Consider the following 6,000-nt stretch of genomic DNA (forward strand, 5'->3'; position numbering starts at 1 on the left):
TGGGGTGAAGCTATCGACAAGCATGGAGAATCGTTGGCTGTCTGCCTCGATATCTCCAAGGCTTTCGACAGGGTCTGGCACAGAAGTCTTCACTCCAAGCTACCGGCATATGGTCTGCCTGCTCAGCTATGCACCTGGATTGCCAGCTTCCTACACAAGCGTAGCCTTCGTGTTTTAGTAGATGGTTGCGCTTCACAATTCTATGTAGTGAATGTTGGGGTCCCCCAGGGATCTGTGCTATCTCCCACACTCTTTCTTTTGCATATCAATGATATGCTCTCCTTTGGGAACATACATTGCTATGCAGATGATAGTACAGTGCATGGTGGATACCACGGACGCGCAGTGGCTGGGCGGGCGGAAACTGAGGAGAGGCGGGAGAATCTTGTCATTGAACTCGATAGGACGTTAGAGCTCATCGCCAAATGGGGCTCTGATAATCTTGTTGAGTTTAATGCCAAGAAAACACAGGTATGCGCTCTCACGGCGAAAAAGTCAACATTTTCCCCTTTTCCCTCCTTCTGTGGTACTCCGCTGGTGATGCAAAGCAAAATCGCCATTCTGGGGATTGACGTTCGCTGCGACCTTAGTCCAAGGGATTACATCGAGGCTGTTATAAAAACAGCTTCACGGAAACTCGGAGTTCTGAACAAGGTGCGGCGCTTTTTCACGCCACAACAACTGTGCCTGCTGTACAAAACACAGGTACGGTCTTGCGTGGAATATTCCTCGCACCTTTGGAATGGCTCCGCTAAGTACCTACTTGAGGCCTTGGACCGGTTGCAGCGACGTGCCGTACGCATTATTGGCGACGTAAAGGTCACAAATACCCTTGAACCTTTACAATTGCGTCGTGAGATAGCAGCACTGAGCGCTTTCTATCGACTGTATCACGGCGAGTGCTCTGAGGAATTATTCTCTCTAATTCCTGCTTCCCCCTTCCTTCTTAAGTCCACGCGAGCTGGTTCTCGATGTCACCGCCTAACTGTGACATCAATTCCATCGCGAACAAAGAAATTTGGCAACTCCTTTCTTTGTCGCACTTCCAAAAAATGGAATTCCTTACTAGCTCACGTGTTCCCCTCCTCTTACAACCCGGGTTCCTTCAAACGAGGCGTGAAGAGGCATCTTGCGGGCCGGCAAGGCGAAGGCGGCTAGTGCAGAACGTTTTTCCCGTCTGTACTGGCCGTCGTCGCGTTTGAACTCTACTACCACTTACCATCAGGTGGAGTAGAGTCATTTGCCCTCCCGGCGAATATAAAAAAAAAAAAAAGACCCGCAGCTCGACGCTCTGCTGCGTGTCCGCCAGCTGCGAACCGAGTACGTACTGTACGTATCTTTTGACCCTTATCGTGTAACCAGTGTTGGTGTTTGTTTCGCTACTTAAGTAGCGAAACAAACTTGACAGTTGGTGCGTTCATTGTGTTTTATGTTCAATTTTCGCTTATATTTATGTTAGAAAACGATTCTAATCCAGTGTAAAGGCCGAGAAACAATCCTTATATCATATCGATGGTTATACAATGGTGCAGTGTCGTATTATTTCATGTTAAAGCGACAGCAAGAAGAAAATTGCCGGCGTGTGTTTTCACGCGTAAGTACGACTATTTTGTCTCAAAATATAGTTTCTCAGTGATGTTTATTTATGCCATAGCATGACGGAACCTTATATCGCATTAAAATCCTAAAGATAATATGATTTTCCAATTTTTATTATTCATAACCTAAAATTATTTATCATGTGAGTGCTGCCAGCATCGGCTAAAAAAAGTCCCGATATTCGATAAAAAATATCGACTCGTCGACAATGAAACAAATAAATACGGAGTCCATTAATAAACAAAGTGCTTCGTTATATGTATATATGTTATTTTAATTTATTCGTTATCCTATTTATAGTTTTCTAACGACAACATGATTTAACATTCTTCATGAATTTATAATATTATTAGATTCCGAGTCAAGAGGGTAACATAGAAATATATGTGGCAACCATTCTTTATGAGGAGAACGCTAATCCAGTACCATATAAAGATGCCGAAGTACTATTGATAACGGAAACAAAAACAAACAATGCAACGGTTTTCGGGTGTAGGAGGAAAACAAAAAAATATTATAATTAAAAAAAATGTATAATAAACATTAAAAAGTAAAATTTAATAACCCTATTTAGTTTTAATTAAGTCCCGAAAATCTCCCAAAACAGGGAACGCGGGTACTATGGCAACGTTATAAGCACACATCGACAAACCATCTCCGTCTCGATCGCGGCCTCGCGGCCCCTCGGTGTACCAGTTCCAGGCGTGCCCACCTTGCGGATGTACACCTCGGCGACGGCGCGCGCGGGTGCCACGCGACGGGCCCGCGCGCCCACGAGCGCGGCACCGAGCGCGCGCAGCGACGCCCGCAGCGCGCCCGCCCGCAGCCCACGCAGCGCGCCGCAGTCGCGCACGCCCACCACGTACACCGCCGCGCAGCCGCCCGAGCGCAGCCACCACTTCAGCTGCGGGGGGGGGGGGGCACGTGTTGAGGTGTCGGGGTGACAAAACGATATATTTTTACTGGTGGGAGAGCTTTGTGCGAGCCCGTCCGGGTACGAGGGGGTGCCTCGTCAGATATTCTACCGCAGACCAGCGGTACTCGGTATTGTTGTGTTCCGGTTTGAAGGGTGAGTGAGCCAGTGTAAATACAGGCACGGGGGACATAGCATCTTAGTTCCCGAGGTTGGTGGCGCATTGATGATGTGAGTGATGATTAACATTTCTTACAATGCCAATGCCTATGGACGTCGATGACCACTTCCCATCGGGTGGCCCATATGATCCTCCGCCTTCCTATTCTATATTCCCGTAGCTCTGGTCGCCGGAATCGTCGGCGTCGGATGTTTTGAGGGTCAAATCGAATATATTTAACATTGATCTTATTTCGATTAATGCCATCCGCGTTCGGTGAGACCGACTCACTGTTTATGATCTCCTGGTACATAAACACTGTAATCCTAACTGGAACTAATTGACTCTTTTAATCTCATCGTTCGGTGAGACCGACTCACTGTTTATGATCTCCTGGTACATTAACAACGTAATCCTAATTCTAAATCTTTGAAACTAATAATAATAACATCCTGGGACATTTTTCACACACGGCCATCTGATCCCAAATTAAGCTTGTACAAAACTCGTGCTATGGAAACCTGACAACTGATATACTACATATATGTATATATATGTAGTATATCAGTTGTAGTTGTATATATAATTAATTATTATAATTATAATTAATTAATAAATGTCAATATACATTAAATGATATATCCAGTTCCTGTTTATAAATTGCAATTTTAAGTTAATGATACATATTTATATAACATTACGATATTTATTTATCAATGATCGGATTATTTAATGCCGATTTATATCAATGATATGCTCTCCTTTGGGAACATACATTGCTATGCAGATGATAGTACAGTGCATGGTGGATACCACGGACGCGCAGTGGCTGGGCGGGCGGAAACTGAGGAGAGGCGGGAGAATCTTGTCATTGAACTCGATAGGACGTTAGAGCTCATCGCCAAATGGGGCTCTGATAATCTTGTTGAGTTTAATGCCAAGAAAACACAGGTATGCGCTCTCACGGCGAAAAAGTCAACATTTTCCCCTCTTCCCTCCTTCTGTGGTACTCCGCTGGTGATGCAAAGCAAAATCGCCATTCTGGGGATTGACGTTCGCTGCGACCTTAGTCCAAGGGATTACATCGAGGCTGTTATAAAAACAGCTTCACGGAAACTCGGAGTTCTGAACAAGGTGCGGCGCTTTTTCACGCCACAACAACTGTGCCTGCTGTACAAAACACAGGTACGGTCTTGCGTGGAATATTCCTCGCACCTTTGGAATGGCTCCGCTAAGTACCTACTTGAGGCCTTGGACCGGTTGCAGCGACGTGCCGTACGCATTATTGGCGACGTAAAGGTCACAAATACCCTTGAACCTTTACAATTGCGTCGTGAGATAGCAGCACTGAGCGCTTTCTATCGACTGTATCACGGCGAGTGCTCTGAGGAATTATTCTCTCTAATTCCTGCTTCCCCCTTCCTTCTTAAGTCCACGCGAGCTGGTTCTCGATGTCACCGCCTAACTGTGACATCAATTCCATCGCGAACAAAGAAATTTGGCAACTCCTTTCTTTGTCGCACTTCCAAAAAATGGAATTCCTTACTAGCTCACGTGTTCCCCTCCTCTTACAACCCGGGTTCCTTCAAACGAGGCGTGAAGAGGCATCTTGCGGGCCGGCAAGGCGAAGGCGGCTAGTGCAGAACGTTTTTCCCGTCTGTACTGGCCGTCGTCGCGTTTGAACTCTACTACCACTTACCATCAGGTGGAGTAGAGTCATTTGCCCTCCCGGCGAATATAAAAAAAAAAAAAAGACCCGCAGCTCGACGCTCTGCTGCGTGTCCGCCAGCTGCGAACCGAGTACGTACTGTACGTATCTTTTGACCCTTATCGTGTAACCAGTGTTGGTGTTTGTTTCGCTACTTAAGTAGCGAAACAAACTTGACAGTTGGTGCGTTCATTGTGTTTTATGTTCAATTTTCGCTTATATTTATGTTAGAAAACGATTCTAATCCAGTGTAAAGGCCGAGAAACAATCCTTATATCATATCGATGGTTATACAATGGTGCAGTGTCGTATTATTTCATGTTAAAGCGACAGCAAGAAGAAAATTGCCGGCGTGTGTTTTCACGCGTAAGTACGACTATTTTGTCTCAAAATATAGTTTCTCAGTGATGTTTATTTATGCCATAGCATGACGGAACCTTATATCGCATTAAAATCCTAAAGATAATATGATTTTCCAATTTTTATTATTCATAACCTAAAATTATTTATCATGTGAGTGCTGCCAGCATCGGCTAAAAAAAGTCCCGATATTCGATAAAAAATATCGACTCGTCGACAATGAAACAAATAAATACGGAGTCCATTAATAAACAAAGTGCTTCGTTATATGTATATATGTTATTTTAATTTATTCGTTATCCTATTTATAGTTTTCTAACGACAACATGATTTAACATTCTTCATGAATTTATAATATTATTAGATTCCGAGTCAAGAGGGTAACATAGAAATATATGTGGCAACCATTCTTTATGAGGAGAACGCTAATCCAGTACCATATAAAGATGCCGAAGTACTATTGATAACGGAAACAAAAACAAACAATGCAACGGTTTTCGGGTGTAGGAGGAAAACAAAAAAATATTATAATTAAAAAAAATGTATAATAAACATTAAAAAGTAAAATTTAATAACCCTATTTAGTTTTAATTAAGTCCCGAAAATCTCCCAAAACAGGGAACGCGGGTACTATGGCAACGTTATAAGCACACATCGACAAACCATCTCCGTCTCGATCGCGGCCTCGCGGCCCCTCGGTGTACCAGTTCCAGGCGTGCCCACCTTGCGGATGTACACCTCGGCGACGGCGCGCGCGGGTGCCACGCGACGGGCCCGCGCGCCCACGAGCGCGGCACCGAGCGCGCGCAGCGACGCCCGCAGCGCGCCCGCCCGCAGCCCACGCAGCGCGCCGCAGTCGCGCACGCCCACCACGTACACCGCCGCGCAGCCGCCCGAGCGCAGCCACCACTTCAGCTGCGGGGGGGGGGGGGCACGTGTTGAGGTGTCGGGGTGACAAAACGATATATTTTTACTGGTGGGAGAGCTTTGTGCGAGCCCGTCCGGGTACGAGGGGGTGCCTCGTCAGATATTCTACCGCAGACCAGCGGTACTCGGTATTGTTGTGTTCCGGTTTGAAGGGTGAGTGAGCCAGTGTAAATACAGGCACGGGGGACATAGCATCTTAGTTCCCGAGGTTGGTGGCGCATTGATGATGTGAGTGATGATTAACATTTCTTACAATGCCAATGCCTATGGACGTCGATGACCACTTCCCATCGGGTGGCCCATATGATCCTCCGCCTTCCTATTCTATATTCC

This window comes from Nymphalis io, chromosome 29, assembly GCF_905147045.1.
Source record: "Nymphalis io chromosome 29, ilAglIoxx1.1, whole genome shotgun sequence".
NCBI classification, from domain to species: domain Eukaryota; kingdom Metazoa; phylum Arthropoda; class Insecta; order Lepidoptera; family Nymphalidae; genus Nymphalis; species Nymphalis io.